At 37.0% G+C, this 16,806-nt stretch overlaps 1 protein-coding gene across 9 annotated transcripts in view; it reads left to right on the plus strand.

Moving 5' to 3' along the window:
* The window catches only part of FARS2 (phenylalanyl-tRNA synthetase 2, mitochondrial), a 244,062-nt gene that overhangs the window by 27,469 nt on the left and 199,787 nt on the right, over window positions 1-16,806 (plus strand). For 3 of the 9 annotated variants that reach the window (XM_027451612.3, XM_072035023.1, XM_027451614.3), the window contains exon 3: window positions 9,395-9,492. The exons of 4 other annotated variants lie outside the window; for them this stretch is intronic. The gene's annotated coding sequence lies outside the window, so the exon portion shown is untranslated. The remainder of the gene's footprint in view (window positions 1-9,394; window positions 9,493-16,806) is intronic. 2 more of the 9 variants (XM_027451615.3, XM_072035022.1) reach the window with 1 other exon arrangement.

Below are 16,806 nucleotides of genomic sequence, written 5' to 3' on the forward strand. Positions count from 1 at the left end.
TATGGCTATATACAAGCTTGTTGTTTTGAGAGGGAAGAAAAGGGATTATTGAGCATTTGGATTGAAAAGCTGAAAAGAATGAAACATTGGGAAGTTTTAGAACTAAATACAGCTTTGGAACATTGGCAAAATAGGGGAAAAGAATGTAAAAACAAGGTTAAATAGGGCATTGGAAAAATGTGTAATAGATATATAGGGGAGATAGAGTAGGTTAAAAAGAAGGTAAAATAGGAAGTGTTTCATATGCTGCAGGAATTTTGGGGGAAGTTAATGAAGACTTTTCCTCTCCTTTTCAAATGGTGTTGCCTCCATCGTGCCACCCTGCACTGTCTGTGAACACCCTCTAGATGGTGTTGGGGGATACAGGCATGTTGAGTTTCTCCTAACTATGACTTAGGATAGATGCAATTTTTTTTTTTTTTTATATAATGTTATTTTTGACGAAGTGTTGGCATAATTGTAGGTGGTGTTCGAGCCAGTGTGTAGATTTAAACACTTAGATGAGGAAATCAAATACAGTCATGAAGAAAACGGTCTGTTATCCTTTATTTAAAACATAGACTGTAGCATGTTACTCCATAAGGAGTTGTGAGCATAAAACAGAGTATTTCTATGGAACCCATCTCTGATGGGGATTACGTAGGTTTTGACTTTGCTTTTCTTTGGGTTCCGTGCCTGTGTTTCCCAAAGGCAGGATGTGCTTTCAGAGCTCCACAGTTTCCTTTTCTTAGCACAACTAAAAGTTATTGCATGTTCTTTCTGGTAGAGTGGAATGAACAGAGTCCTTCAGAGATTTTTTTTAAATTTCTTTCTGTGATGGGCAAGTAGTTGCACCTGTTCTGTTGTTTGAAACAACAATACAATCTATTGCTCACAAATATCTGCTGGCAGAAATGAAGTGCCATTGCAAGAATATTTTTGGTTTGCCGTGTGTAAGAATGGAATTCATTGCAACTGTTTTGCTCTTCTCTATGTTTGTCTTTGAAAACAAATGTCCTAAAATATTTTTATAAATACTGGAAGGACAGACTTTGAGTAGCCATCCTTTCCCTTGAAAACTGCAAAATATTTTAAAATGCTCTGCAGCATTTTAAAAACATGCGGCATTGCCTCTTTAATTATTATTGTGTAGTGGGGGCACGCTGATTTGTGTTCTGTGGAGCGTATTAGACATGCTGTTGTTGCACAGGCTTAAAGTTAACCATGCAGTATTACAAATAATGGCAACAAAAAGAGATTGTACCCTGATTATCTCATCATTAGTGCCATATTTTCAAAGAAAGTGAACAGTTTATAAGATAGTACACAAGCTGCCATTTAAGCTGTTAGTGAATCTTGAGTGGAACGCAACATCTTGTGCTTATGAGGCCGCATGCTATGAGAAAAAGCACACGACACTGCCAACCTCTTACAAGTGTTCCCTTTAGAAAAATGAAATGAGAATTTAGTGTTTCCAGTCCCCATGAGTCCTAATGTCAGAGTAACAAAACCAAGCTTCAACTGCCATTGCATCATCCCACCTTGTGCCACCACTAGCTGAGAAGTCCTGCAGGACTTACATTATGACTGACTGTAGTTTCCAGATGGTTTTCAATAATCTTTCCTATGTATGTCTGTTTTTTAGTGTACTATACTCCATCCTCAGTGAAGGAGTGCAATAAATGGCAATACAATACTTCTGCTCTCACAAATCTAACCTTGGTTTGATGGGTACAGGTATACATACAGAATCATAGAGTTTCGATGGGACCTCTGGAGTTTGTCTAGATCTCAAAGCAGAGTTGACTACAGCAGGTTGCTCGGATTGTTGTCCTAGTTAGATTTTGAATATCTCCAAGAATGGAGAACCTGCAGTCTGTGCCAGTGCTTGACCACCATAATTTTTTTCCCTTAGGCTTAAATGGAATTCCTTCTATTCTAGTTTGTACCCATCGTCTCTTCTCTGATTGCTGAATACCACTGAGGGCTTCGTCTTATTTACATCTTCCCATCTGGTATTTATGCGCATCAATAAGATCCCCTTGGAAGCTGAACATGCCCAACTCTCTCAGCCTCTCCTCATATGTGAGATACTGCAGTCTGTTAATCATCTTTGTGGCCCTTTGCTGGCCTTCAATGCCAAGCCCGTAGATGGACACTACTCCTGGTGTGTGTGGTCTCACTAGTACTGAGTTGAGGGTAAGGATTTCTTCCTTTGACCTACTGTCAACCATCTTCCTAATGCCATTCAGGGTGCTATTGGCCTTCTTTGCTGCAAGAGCATATTACTGACTTACAGCCAAGTTGTTTGCCATCTTGATCTCCAGGTTCTTTTCTGCAAAATTGCTTTCCAGCTCTTCAGACCCCAGTACATAATGATGCATGGCATTATTTCTCCACAGGTGCAAGATTTTGCTCGTTTCTTCATTGAACTTTGAGGTTCTTGTCAGCCCATTTTTCCAGCCTGTTGTCATCCATCTGAATGACAGCACATTCATCTGGTGCATCACTACGCTTTCCAGTTTTGTACCTGTGCACTTTCTGAGGGTGCACTCTATCCCATCATCTAGGTCATGAATGAAGATGTTGGACAGTACTGGAGCGTGCATTGACCTCTGGGCCGCTCTACTGGTGACTGGCCTACGTCCGGACTTTTGTGTAGGTGATTGCAACACTTTTAGCCTGGCTGTTCAGCCAGTTTTCAAACCACCTCACTGCCCACATTTCTAGCCTGTACTCCATCTGTTTGTTTATGAGGATGTTACAGAAGACAGTGTCAAAAGCCTTACTGTAGTCAAGATGAAACAGATCTACTGCTTTCTTCTCACCCACCAAGCCAGTAGTATCTTTGAAGAATGCTATCAGATTTATCAAATCTGATTTCTCCTTCATAAATCCATGCTAATTGCTCCTAATTCACCTCCTTGTCCTTCACTTGTGTTGGAAATGTTTTCCAAGATCTGCCGCCTTCCGAAGGTTCGAGGTGAAGCTGAGTGGCTTGTAGTTCCCCAGGTCCTTGTTCTTGACGTTCTTTAAGATAGAAGTTTTCTGCCATATCTGTCTTCAGCTAAACTTATCTGAATAAGACCTTTAGATTACAGTTGCCTTTTTTGATGTAATTTGCCTATTATTTTTGTAAAGACACTTTTTAATTTAGACACTTCAAATACAATAATGCCATTCATTGGATTTAGCTTTACTATATGTTGATCAAATCTTCACCTTAAAGTGGGGTGCAGGTTAAATTAGTACTGAATATAAATAAGGCAGTATGCTAAAAGAAGTGTAATATATCGTGTCATTTTTTTTCTCCCTTCCACTTCATTAGCTGGAAGCAGCTCAGGTTAATTGAGAGTGGGAACTCAATTCCAGACTACCACCTTTAGAGAATAATCAGTTTTTCCTGAGAACATCATGAGGAGATTGTTAGGGAAGGCACTCATAAGTGCTTGCCTTTGATGCACATGAGAAATCATTTATGTGAGCTAGCAGCTCCCTGCCCATCAGTGTGAAACTTAGCAACATTCATTCCGCTCATGGAAGGGGAAGCTTGCAGATCAGTGGGAGCAAAACAGGACACCAGTCAACTGAACTGATTTAAGTCATAATTAAAAATAGATTCTTTTAAATGAATAGGCAATCTTGTGTACTTTTTGTTATTTTCTTGAAAATGTCTGGTTCTCACTGGTTGGCAAAAACTGAAATAAATTGTTTGGTAAATAGCTGTAGTCTGTTATGCTAAGTTAGCATTAATTTTGCTCAACATAAGGCTATATTATATTAAGCTATATTAAGCAGTTACAGAACCTAACACAAATTTAATTAGTTTCTTAATATTTATACATTTTTATTTTATAAAATAATGCTTGTTACATTTCTTATTTATCAGCTAATGGTCAATTTTCATTTTGTGGCATGTACAATTGCATTTGGATGGAAATTTGAAATTATTTAAAAATACAGAAACCTAATGTTATACACTTTTTCCTGCAAAGCATATTATACATTTGAAACTAATGGAGTAGACTAAACAAAGGCAGAATCTTTAGTGAATGGAGCAGATTGTTTTGTGTATTACAGCCTTCTAGCTTATTTAATTAATGTATATCATCTTGAAAAGGAAATGTACATGTGCTTTTGGTCTGACAAAGACTTTACGATTTTCTTCTGGAAATTTTGTGCATGCAATACAGTGGCATATGATTTTTGAAACGGCAAAAAAGGTGTTTGTATTATTTTCAAATTTTTTTTGAGTTATTGTGATCTGTTTTATTATAATTAAGTATTCCTAGTTGTTAGCGTGTGCTTGTTCTGCTGTGCCAGTAGTTGGTGTCCCCAGGCTTTGTTCTTAATATGGCTTTGCTTTGTTGACAGATTTAAGAATTTAGGGCACAAAATGTTTTTAGGATCATCTTTATTTTGCCAAAATAGAAGAAAAAGCATGAAAAAGCTTTCTATGAAATGTCTTTCTTATTTTCACTCATTTCTCTTTGGTTGTGTGCTGTTTGAGTTGAGGACTCTGTGTATGTACAGAGCTTAGAACAGTAAGCTTCAATCCAGGCTTTGATCCAGACTTATTCCATTCCAATAATATTAATTATTTGCTCTATGTGAACTAAGGAACATACATTTCTTAACATGCCTCAGACAAATATTTAATTAATTCTGTCTTGGACAAACACATCTCAAAGCTTTTTTTGCCTGAGAAAGTTTAAGATCTGAAAAAAATTACCCTTTCCCTGTATTCTCAAGCTACTGATGCAGATATTCAGCACCGGGTGAAGAGAGAGCCCTTGCACCTTCCCAAACACAGTCTGGCATCCCCACATTTCCCAGCCCGTGGTGTGGGGCTGCTCCAGTCCTGCAGCCAGTCCCACAGTGTGCAGCACCCACAAGAGGGAGTAGGGCCAAGGAGCCCCATGGGAGCATGCTTGGGGGCTAGATGCGGCCAGTACTCCAAGGCTGTTTCCAGAGGACGGATCTGGGTCTTTTTTGGTGTTTCTGTGAGATTGGGACTACCTGAGGTGAAGGCAGGCTTCGTGGTCCTGGGCAGCCTGCTCTGAGTGGCCCTGCTTGAACAGGGGATTGGACCAGATAAGCTCCAGCTGTCCCTTCTCACCTCAACCCTTCTGTGATTCCCAGCAGCTCTCAAGTAAGGAAACACCTCTGTGGCTTGGGCTTGTGATGCCTGGGCCAGCAGGTATCTCCTCTTAGGTCTGAGGGTCTCATCCCCATCTGCTGTGGACATATGCCAGGAAAAAGGCTGCAGGTTTGCCTCTTCCCTTTGCGTTAGGAGAAAACAAAGGCAAATTTCGTATTTCACACCACTTCAGATGCAGACCTTTGCTGTAGATCTCCTTCCTAGGATGCGTTGCATGCAGTCAAACCCCAAGATGACTTCCTAATTGTCAGGAGGAACCCGTCTTGACTGAAGCAAATGGTTGCTGTGAGTGTTGCAGCCTGACTGTCTCCAGTGCTGTTTTACTGGCGTATTCTGATGGTGAATTAGGCCTAGCATACGTAGGGACAAATAAAGAATGGAATAAAGTATACGTGTAAGTATATGACTGTATGACTCTATGAATCTACCTCAGGATGAGCAGTGTCTAAAAGGTTAATATCATATGTAATAGTTAATGTAAGTGCTGGCAGCTTACATGCTGAAGTGGCTTCTAAGAAATAGCTGTAAATGTACTTACCTTGGTAACTGTCAAAATCTGATTTCCATATTTTGGTGAAATTACCAAGTGAGTAAAAATAAGGTATGGGAAGAGGCAAAATCCTTGGTATTTGGGTTTTCTTGTGGGAACTCTTTAATCTTTAAATCAGTTTAACAGCAGTACGTAATGCCATTTGCTAAAACAGAGTATATATTTCATGCTTATGTTTAGGGAGTCTGGCCCATCAAGGATGCTGTAAACTATAGGGTTCCCCAGCCCTGTTTTGCTGTTGCAGTAGCCACAGCATCTTGCAGCCCTGTACATGTGTGCAGGCAGAAGTTTTGTATTATGCTGGGGGTGCTAGTGGTCTGCTTTCAAGTGGCTTGCTGTGGTTTGAAAATCCATTTCTCAAATGGGTACTCTCAACATTGCAACTCAGTGTTCAAAAAAATACATTATTACACCTTTGTTATCTAGAGCTTTTACTCAGAATGTAACGAAACAGCTGGACAATTGTTAGTTGCTGGAAAGGGGAAGAGGATTCTGCAGTGACTAAACTTTCCCCTTCTGTATGTAGGCACCCCCTTTACCCAAACCTGTGAAGTCTGCAATTTCTGAAGTTATTTTTTTGTCAGCAACTTTTTGTTGTTCCCCAAGCTGGAAAAATCATCTTCCTTGTGAGATAATTTCTGAATGACTCTGTGTGTGTGTTTATGCGTACGTATAGGAACCTCTTGGCATTCATGAGGAATGTTCTGGAGAGGATGAGGACTCGTTTCGAGAATGAGGACTGACTTTGCAGAGTGATACTTAGAAATTTTTCTGCCATGTCGCTTACTACATTATGTAGGGCCTGTATTTGCTTTGTTTCCACAACAATCAGAAAGTCTTTGGCTTTGCTGAGTACTTTTATTAAGCCATTACTAGATATTTTTTAGAACTTCCTGTCTTGCACTGCACATTCAGTGCTGATGATACTGGTATCGTGAAATCTGACGTGCAGGAAGAACGGAGCTAATTAAATAAACAGATGCCATTCAGATGGTAAAAGACTGTTCTAAACTAAAAGACTGTTCTAAAAGTACTTGAAAAGGGAAATTAACATTTTTATTGAACAAGTACTTATTCATCTTTTAATGTAAATTGTTATTATTCTGTAGTGCTACTGCTGCTTCATCATCTGTCAGTGGATCTTTCTAGGGCCAAATCTTTTCAGTCTCAGTAGTACTGCTGAAGTTAATATCAACTGTTCTGCACAGTTTCTGTACACAAATAATGGAGAAAATGAGTCTGATCACTTTCTCTTCATTTTCTCCGTATATTTGTCCATATTGTACTGAAATTTACTTGGTAAAAGGATTGGCAGTAGAAGGCTTTTCATCAAACTTTGAACTATTGAATTGACTTAGGTTATTTTTATAGGAATTCACCAGGCAGATGTCCAGAATAAATCTGTATGTCACATAAGGCAAAAAAATATACAGGGTGATTTCTTCTTTCAAGAAACCATTCCTTTGCATTAGATTCATTCCACAAGGTGGCAAATTTAATTTGGGAGTATCCATTGCTTACATTGCAAAGGAAACAAAGAACACTCAGGATTTTATGTAGCATACCTTTAAAAAGAGAAATGGTTTAGGAGATTGTCACCTTCTATTTTATTTTATTTTTCCTCTTTTATATACAAATCTGCTAAAAGTAAACTTCATTTTACATTAATGTAGTCATGGGTTGGAATTCAGAGAGGAAAACAACTTTTCCCATTTTCTGCAAACACAATTTTAGATACTTTGAGCATGGATGATGATTTTGCAAGCTGTTATCTTCATAATGTGCAGAGAAAATAAAGGGCTTCCCTTACATTTTATCACAATTTTAAGTATACTTTACATTAAAATTAGTAGGTTGTGTCCCACTGCCTTTGCTATTGCTAGGAAACTCTTGCTTTGCAGCCAATCCACATTGTTTAAGTTGTCAAGCAACATGACATTTGAGCATGTGAATGACTTAATTTTCACTGGGCTATGCACATGCTTACTGCCCCATAAAAAAGGATTCAAAGAAGCGTGGAGGTTCAGATAGCACTTGGATGGCTTCAAGTTTGTGCTTATGCTCAAATTCCATGCATGGAATCATGCATGAGAGTCTAGTCAAAAGTCCCATAATTAAAAGGCTATTAGAAGACTGTGAGATAACTTTGGGCAGATCTTATGTTTTTGGGGGTTTCAGTAAGTTTGAAAAATGTACCACTGAAGCCTAATTTTTTCTCAGGTGCAAAATTAGCTTTATTCAACTTTATGTTGGTACCCTCTGCAAGCCTAGAGAAGGGCCTTCTGCAATGAAATGCTGAGCAGAGTTTAGTTTATGATTTTAACAGAGAGAGTGAAAAATCAAGCAGACTCTCAGCTGATGCCAAGAAAGACTTGGCAGGGAAGGAAGGAATTGGTTGATTGACAAATGGAAATTCAAGGAGAGTTAAGATCCCACGTGACCTGTGAGCAAATGCCCTAAGTGTTACATATATGGGGCAATGCAGTTTAACATCTTTAATGAAAATATCCCCACATGTCTATGCTCTTTTCAATTGTAGCATCAATCAAATTCAGATATTTGAAATTTAAGTCAGTGATGGCTTATGTTGTAAGGTATAAAAAAAAGTTTATTTTTTATTTTATTTTTTTTTGTGCTAGTGTGTATGAATGTAACTGGTGTTGCTTGTGAGTCACAACTGGTAATCTTAAAATGATGTCAGTAAGATTTTTATGCTATACACTCACTATGATGATATACACTACACCAAAAATGTTTTACAGAAAAGAAGTTTGTTTACTAACTGTTTAGAGGGCTTTACATTTTCATTGTAGATAACTTTCATTTCCATTATCTGTAAATCTAGGCTTTAGTTGTTCCATTGCTGTGTGCAGTCCAGAAAGGGAGGTATTTTAGTACACTTTCAAGAAGCCTGTAAGAAGTACATGCAGTAAAATTCAGTACCTAAACAAAGTGCTCCTAAGATTTAGTACCTGAAAACTATAGGAAATAAAAACATGCTCAGTAGCAAATGAAAACAAGTATTTCCCATATTAAAAATATGTAACGATTTGTAGAGTTATGCGATAGGTTTGTAAAACAGGTTCATGATTTATAAGGTAACATTGCCTGTCCTTCTTCAAAAGTCAGAATAGTTCCCAGAGAAAAGGCATAATTTCTGTGTAAAAGCATGAAAATTGGGAGTGGCAGGCTGGGCAGGCTATTTACATAAGATGATTAATTTATACCTGTGAGGGATGCAGTTCATTTGAAGTAATTTAAACATTTAAAAGGATTTTGAAATATGATAGGTTTAATTGGTTTCCAAGAGTCATAGCCTAAATACTCTGTAATATAAAGATGTTCTAGAAAGATGGATGAATAGGACTTTCAGAAACTCATGTGATACAAAACATGGAATGCTAGTGGTCTCACGTGATGGAAAATTCACATATTCACTTCAGATCCGTATTTGGATAGGAAATGAATTTAAAAACATCTAGAGTGTTATCAGTTCTTGTATTTTCTCTGCTTTGCAGCTTTAAAGTGGGTTTCTTCAATTATCCAAAATATGTAATCCAAGCCAATTGAGCATTAATAAGGTTTTAAGAATAAATTAATAAAACTAATATAGGAGTTACTCTGAGGGTTAAACATGGTATAAAACATATTCTTCCAACCTAAATATTGCCTAATTCTTGTTCATTAATAATTCTTTTTGTCAGACTAGAAGTTGCATACCTGTGAGAACCACTTTGCTGTGAGGCAGACGCACAAGTGTGGCCTGATGAACTGCACCTCAGGACTACAGAACTGCCATTAGGTCAGTAAGGGTAGGAAGAAGTGCAGATGTGATTTTTCCCTTATTACGTTAGGTGGGCAGTTCCAGCTGTCAGATCCCTGGGGACAGTATGTTTCTGTTGTGCTAAGCCTGTGATTAGCATGCTGTGCAAGATGCCCCTTCTTTTCCTTCCCAGGGAATTGTACCCAGGTTTCCTACAGAGAGTGTCCGCAGACTCTTCTGGTGGGCTGTCTTGTGGGACTGGGTGACACAAGGTTGTAAATATGTAAAATTGGCTAGCAGTGTTTTGTAGTTTCCACTTTTTTTTTTCCATCCCAAGTGAAGGCTGTATACCCAAAAAGCATTAAATCCAGAGTTTGTATTCTGGACTACTGAAAAAACATCGCTCTAGGAGTCTTGTGCACACACCTTAAGTTTACTAGAAGCAGAACAACACAGGATGAGTTTGTTCTGGCTTGAGGAGACTTGCCACTGGTAACAATGGTTTCAAATGGAAGCTTTTTGGAGAAGAATGAGATTTTTCTTTATGTATATGCTTTTTTATTGTACTTTCTTGAGTATATTGGGAACCTGCCTGACGTAGATAGATACATTAGAATCTAAAAAGGATGACATGCTGTAAGAAACAAGAATGTGGCCTGGGGAATTTTCTTTAGCAGCAAAGAAGCAGTCTGCTTGCCAAGTGACTCCTTTTGTATCCTTGTGTACGCAATTTTAAAATAAAATAGTCTACTTAACAGAACTGATAGAGGGAAGGAGAGAGAGTCTTCCATTCTGGAAGGGTTTGCGTTGGATCCCCTTTGTCTGATATTTATATTTCCAATGGAAAGATCAATGGGAAGTCTACGAAGAGAAGAGGAAAAACATATTGGAAGGCATAATGGAAAAGCTTTTGGTAGGGTTTTGCTTACGTTCTGGCTTCCACTGACCTGGCTTCATTCAGGGAAGGGGTTTGCGAACAGCTATGTATTTCTTCATCAGGTCTGTCTTGGAGCTTTCTTTCTCATGGAATGCTTTATGTAATCAGAAGATATTTTGCATGATGGGTGTTTTAAAATTTCTGCTGTATTTTGTTTGTTCTTTGAAAAAATATATGATTTTAAGCTGCTTTGTAAGAGGACCTGTCTGTTTATTTTCAAATCTAAGCTTAGTTATCCTACTGGTGTGTTCTTTCTATAATCACTGAAGAGTGCAATGCTCTAAAACACCCTCTGTTGACTGCTGTTTGCTGACTGACTACTTCAGGCTCTAAATGTTACTACCCTCCACCTTTTTTTTTTTTGTGACAAAATGAGTCTATTTGAAACAGCCTTTTTCAGAGAAACAAATATGTTATTCTATTTTTTTATGTTGCCTTGATCCTTCCCACTCTTGTTGCTGAGTAACTAAATTAATACTTTTACTCATAATAAGTAAGATTCTGTGACTTCAATTTTCAGTGCACCCTGAAAATTCCTCTTCACTGGGAGCACTCTGTAGTGCAGTAAGAAGAGTTCCAATTTCAGAATTGAATTTTTATTTTTTTCAGTTGTCCTGTTTAAAGTTTTCCTTCAGATGACTTTCTTTGTATATCTTGGAAACACATGAAAATGTTAAGAACATTGGCACATGCTGTGTATCTGATATCTTGCATGACTTTTCCTTGGTTATGAACATTTTGCAACAAAAGGCAGCTGTTACTCCAGTGACAGATCTTAGAATATGAAAAAAATAATATATATTTTTGCTAAGAAACACAGGACACAGAAAGGCAATTACTTTTTTTTTTTTTTGGCTCTGCTTTTGCCAGTGCTCACTTTTATTAACGTTTTTTTACCATGAAATAAAACAACAGTGACAGAAGAATGTGAATCACTGGGGTGTGCATATCAGAAGTCACTAGTTAGGAGCCACTGTTCATACTTTATAGCAATGGACAGAAGTGAAAGCCCAATGAATGTAACTTCGGATTCCTTCTTGCACATCTGTTTGAACGTGCTTAGGGTGTTAGAGTAACAAAACAGAATAAAACTTGTTGCTTTAAGAAAGGGGAAATATTTTATTTTCAATTTCTTCAAGCAATAAAGTTGCAGACATCTTACAGATTCACATTGTGCTTAGTGTTTAATCTTGCTGTAGTCAAGAGTCAAGCCAAGATAAAATGTCAGTAAAGAATGGAAAAACACTGGCACATAAGACAGAGACAACAGCGAGGTCATTGTTTGTTTCAGTGTTATCCATTAAAATGTTCAATCTTTAATATTGTATTGAATTTAAGTCCCCTTATTCTCCAAAAAGAGATTAAAGAGAAAGCAGTAGAAGTTCCTCAAGAACACCAGCAAAGGAAATGATGACTTCTGTATGAGAGATTAAAAAAAAAAAAAAAGATATTTTCAGCGTGTCCAACTGCAGTTTGAGAAGTGGAGTAAAAATAGTATTTTGTTAGCCCTGTGTGTTTTTCACTGACATCTTGAGTGTCTCTCCATTTATTTCAGAGGAAATTTCTATGTAGACAGCCTAAAATTCTTAACACATGGGGTGAGGTTATGAATGGAAACGCCTAATACAAATGGATTTTTCTGCCTGTCCTGCACCATGGAACAAGATCGGGGGACTGATGGAAATGCAAGCGTAATGCATCTTTAGTAAATCAAATATCATTGTTGCGGCACCCAATTATCAAGCAGTGTTTATTTGAGTGACCACTGCAGCTTGTCTACAGCTCTATTTCCTTTTGTATAAAAAAACTGCTAATAGATTTTGTTGCAATAGGAAGGGAACATTGTTGTGTTGTGTTTTGTTTACTGGTAGTACACAGCTAGCTGCGACAGTCAAACTTTTTAATTGGTGTGGTTATTTGTACTCTTGCCAGTTAATCTGTGAGCAGGAGTACCAGTGAGTGGAATAAAATGTGGAAAATAATGCTGTGTTTTATATAACACCTGCCATACTCTAGAATGTTAAAGCATTTAGTAAATAAATGCTGAGATAGATAAAATATGACAGTGACTACAAGCAGATACATCACCTGCTAAGCAATTTAACTGGCATAAAGCCATAAGCACCATTAAAATTGCTACTGAAAGAAAGATTTGGCTAAACCTCTAAGGGATGACACGCTATTATGTCTTTCATTAAGAAAAAAAAAAAACACAATGTAGAAATTACAAAATAACAAACCAAAACAAGACTGAAAATACCTAAGATACTGTCTATTCTATTCTTTGGCCCCCAGATTTTATACCTGTATCTTAGCACAGGTGTCTAGAAATACGTATGAAATAATAAAACAAAAGTGGGGTCTGCACAAACCCTCTCTTAACACAGTTCACTCCATTTGTAGAAAGTCTTTTCCTAGTAACTTATACTGTTTTTTCTGACTTCGTTTTAGGTACATTGCTGCTTTTTCTAGCCAGCACACAGTGTACAACTTTCCTTCTGATTCAATTATGATGAAATTGCCTCAGTTTCTTCTTCAATCCAAATAGTCTCAGTACTTTCATTCTTTCTACGTAGTTCATCCTTTTAGAGACTTGATAATTTCTGCTACTGTCTTCATGTGTTTTTTTTAGTTGCTTCACATGTATTTTTTCTTTAATAAATATTGAGCCAAAAATTCGTTTCTGTATTCCTTACCATTGCTCAACAGAAGGACAGGAATGCTTTCTGTGTTACAAAGTGTATGCTCCTGTTTTATATTCCTTTTTTTTTTTTTTTTTCCCCTCCCTCTTAATACATGCATTTAACTTTTTTTCAGCTTGTGGTCTATTATACCCCTTACCCTCTTCTGAAGTACCTGTCATCTAGCCACTTATTTGCTGTGCCTGAGGTATGCAGCTGATTATCTGCTGAAGTGCAGAAACTTACACTTGGCCCTACTGAATTGTTCTTTTTCTGACAACTTCTCTAGTTTGTTGGGATGATTTTGAATTCCAGCCTGTTGTTCAGAATAGCTGCAGTGTCAGCTCTTGATGATTTGCAAAGTTAAGCATCTTCTCTGTTTGGTTATGTAGGTTGCTAATGAAAATACTGCCTGAAACTAGACCACGTTCAGGTTCTTGCAAAAAGCCACACAGTACATCTTTTCACTTTTGATAGTGAGCTCTTAACGATTTTGGGTAGTCCTTAAATCAACAAGGTTTGCCTCCATTCTGTAGTTATCTGGCATGAAACAGGCATACCTGCTCATAACAAAGAATGTGTGAGGGAGTTGTGTGCCTTTCCTTTCGTAATACAAGCTGGAAAGCATAAAAGGGGAATTGGGAGTCTTCTGAGTTCACTGGCCTGTGTATTCACCGTATTCTCCATGGGGTAGAATAAAATTTAAAATTTTTAATGAGATCTGATGAAGTAGAAGAAATGGGACTAGTTACTCCTTTGTGCAAAGTGGGACTTTACTGTTTATAAATGATTTCATAGCACAAAAAGAAAAGATAATGTGCACCTTACTAACTCCATGGTAGTCGAATTGCCGTATCTGGGTTTTCTGTGGCATTTTTAATAACTTTGATAGTCAAGGTGATACTTTCTCAGCTTGGATTTCTGCTATTAGCAGGTACTTGTAAGAGTGCAGGTTGCAGTTGCTGGAGAAGAGACAGATGCGAAAGCTGAGTTGTGGGAGAGTCTTTTCTGTGTAGACCTTACATTCCACCTTTCCTGTGGTGTAATACTGTGTGTCTTTACAAAATACACCTTTAAAATGTATTCAGTATTTGTATCTATAGAAGGAAATAGTCGTGAGTTCAATCTTATGTTATGAAAGCATTGTGGCATACTGAAAACTACATATAATTGTGTTGTTGTTTTTTTTTTTTTTTTGGTGGAAAGGGTCAACTACAGCAGCATGACTGTAATGAGATGTAAAGTCATCAATATTCTTATGGTCAGTATTTTACTGGTGTTGTCTTGTTTCTATTCCACAGGCAAACAAACAATGATAAGTATGAATCCAAGTCTGCTAATAATTATGCTAATTGCCCACAGGTTGCTAATAACAGGCTTGGGACTTGTGAGAGAGATTACAGAAGTTAGGATAACAGATGCACTGACTGCACTGAATTTGATGCTGGTGGAACTTAAACTGAGTAAAATGCGGATATCTTTAGTATGAAGATTAACATGGTAATTACATGAACAGTTGAATGCAGGACAATCATACAGGCATGTCATGTTACTTACACAAAATACTTCTGTGTGTACCTGGTATGTCAGAGGGCCACATTCTAAAGTTCTCAATAGATAGGTTTGAGTTCAGGCCTTAAACTGCAAATTCCTGCCATGTGAAGTATGTCTAGTGTAGGATTCAAGTGCTACATGTGATTTTATAGTAATCTGTAAAGCTTACATGGGGATGAGTTAGGTGCTACCCTTCTGCAAAGTGGTGAATTTCAGCCTTTAGTGAGAGTATTCATCATTTTCAGGTCTATCTGGAGATATTATTTTATTGTTTATTTCTGAATTTACAGCAAACTTAGCAAAAGTGCAACAAAAAAGGTGAAAAGACAATTGAATTTTAGATTTTTTTCTGACTGGTGAAACATTTTGTTTTATTCATTCTACTTAGTATCAAATATTAGAGCAGAGAAGTGGTTTGAAAGTATAAAAGAGAAGAAACAGTAAAGAGCTTTCCCTAGTTTGTTTATTGGTTGTGAGAAGAAGCTGGCTTTAAGACATAAAGGGAAAAAAATAACCTTTTTCCTTCTACCAAAAAAGTCTTATTGAGTGCTTTATATTATTATTATTATTTATTTATTCTAAATTCACGTAGTGCTAAAGAAAACTGAATGCCCACAACAGGTCTGCACTAGTAATAATGCAGGAAGCCACCTTTCCCCTGCTTCTGTAATTAAATAGCATCTGCCTGGAAGCAAGAGGTTGTTCTTTTTTTATTATTTTGTATTATTTCTGTCTGACTGTATGATACGTGATCTTTTCATGTAATTATGAGCAGAAGAGCTGATTGTAATGTTGTATTTTATATGTGATTTTCAATGCTGTGATTGAAGGCCATATCATTGGATATAGCTCTTCTTTTACAGATGTTGAAATGTTAACATCATCTCTTGATTGCTTTCTTTTCCTTTGAGCTGTGTTTCTGGTAGCTCTGTAGTAAGAAGTAAATGAGAATTGAATAGACAGACTTCAGTTTCATTCTGCTTGAATTCTGTTCTTCATGTTTTGTTGGTAAACATTGCTATGCGGTAAACTCACCCAATATTTTATTCAAATAACTTGCCTCGAAAAGGGCCATTTTTTCATTTTCATACTGTTTCTCTTCAGCTTTGTTAAAGAAAATTTAAACGTTCCTATTCAGTCTATTGATCCTTATTTAGCAAAACTTCCCTCTGTGGTGTCAAGGAATGAACAAAACAATGAAAGCCATCAGCAACTGCAATCCAATTATTCTACTTTGCCTCCCAGCAGATGACAGAAAGAAGAATTGGAAAAGGAGAGTTTTCAGTCCAGGTGCCGATGTGTTTATTGGAATGGCAGAAAATAAGATGCCATTAAAGTCCAGGATAGTAACTTTAACTTTAAGAATTCAAAAAATTTAATTGTGAGTGTTTTCATCCTTGCCTTAGTTACATGATGGATTTTATGGGAATATTTCCCACTAAAGTTCAATTGTTTTACCATGCCTAAATAAATGTCAAAGGCAGAAAATGGGCATGCAGCTTTTTATGGCAAGGTGACAGAAAATGGTTGTTGTTATCAATAAATAGATAAAAACCAACCAACAAAACAAACAAAAAACCCTATGCCAAGTAATTTAGCTTGAATAATAAAGGATCTGGTCATTTAGGGAATGATTTCCAGCTCTCAATTTCTTAAACTATTCACTAAAGTAATGCTTTTAGCTTCAAGTAAGTAATTTTTTTAGAAAAGCAGTGTACAATGTCTACAATCTGGCTTAGCTGAGACCCCAAATCACAATCTTATAAATATTTGGACTCCACTATGGTATGAGGTAAGAACAGAGCAGAGTCCTGTTATCACTGTTAGGACTATTGTTATTTAAATTGGCATGCAGAGTAAGGCTCTACTCTCTGTGATCCACATTGTAGGATGTTTTCTTGAAGATACACCAAAAATATTTTAATGGAAATGATTTTCAATTACTGTATTTTTTTGATACTGAAAAAATGTGCTAGTATACATTATAAATCTGTGGCTGACCCAGTTTGATCCTCTGGAGATACTGATTATGTTTTCTTTTGTTCAGTGAGACCTGATTGCCCTTATTCACGTTTCATAGCAGTTAATTATAGCAATAGTCCTTTTTTTTTATATATATATATATATATTTAAGGGAGAGGGATTCTTGCTAGTCTGTCTACCTCATGATTTACCTTTCTT

The sequence above is a fragment of the Anas platyrhynchos genome, chromosome 2 (genome assembly GCF_047663525.1).
Source record: "Anas platyrhynchos isolate ZD024472 breed Pekin duck chromosome 2, IASCAAS_PekinDuck_T2T, whole genome shotgun sequence".
NCBI lineage: Eukaryota > Metazoa > Chordata > Aves > Anseriformes > Anatidae > Anas > Anas platyrhynchos.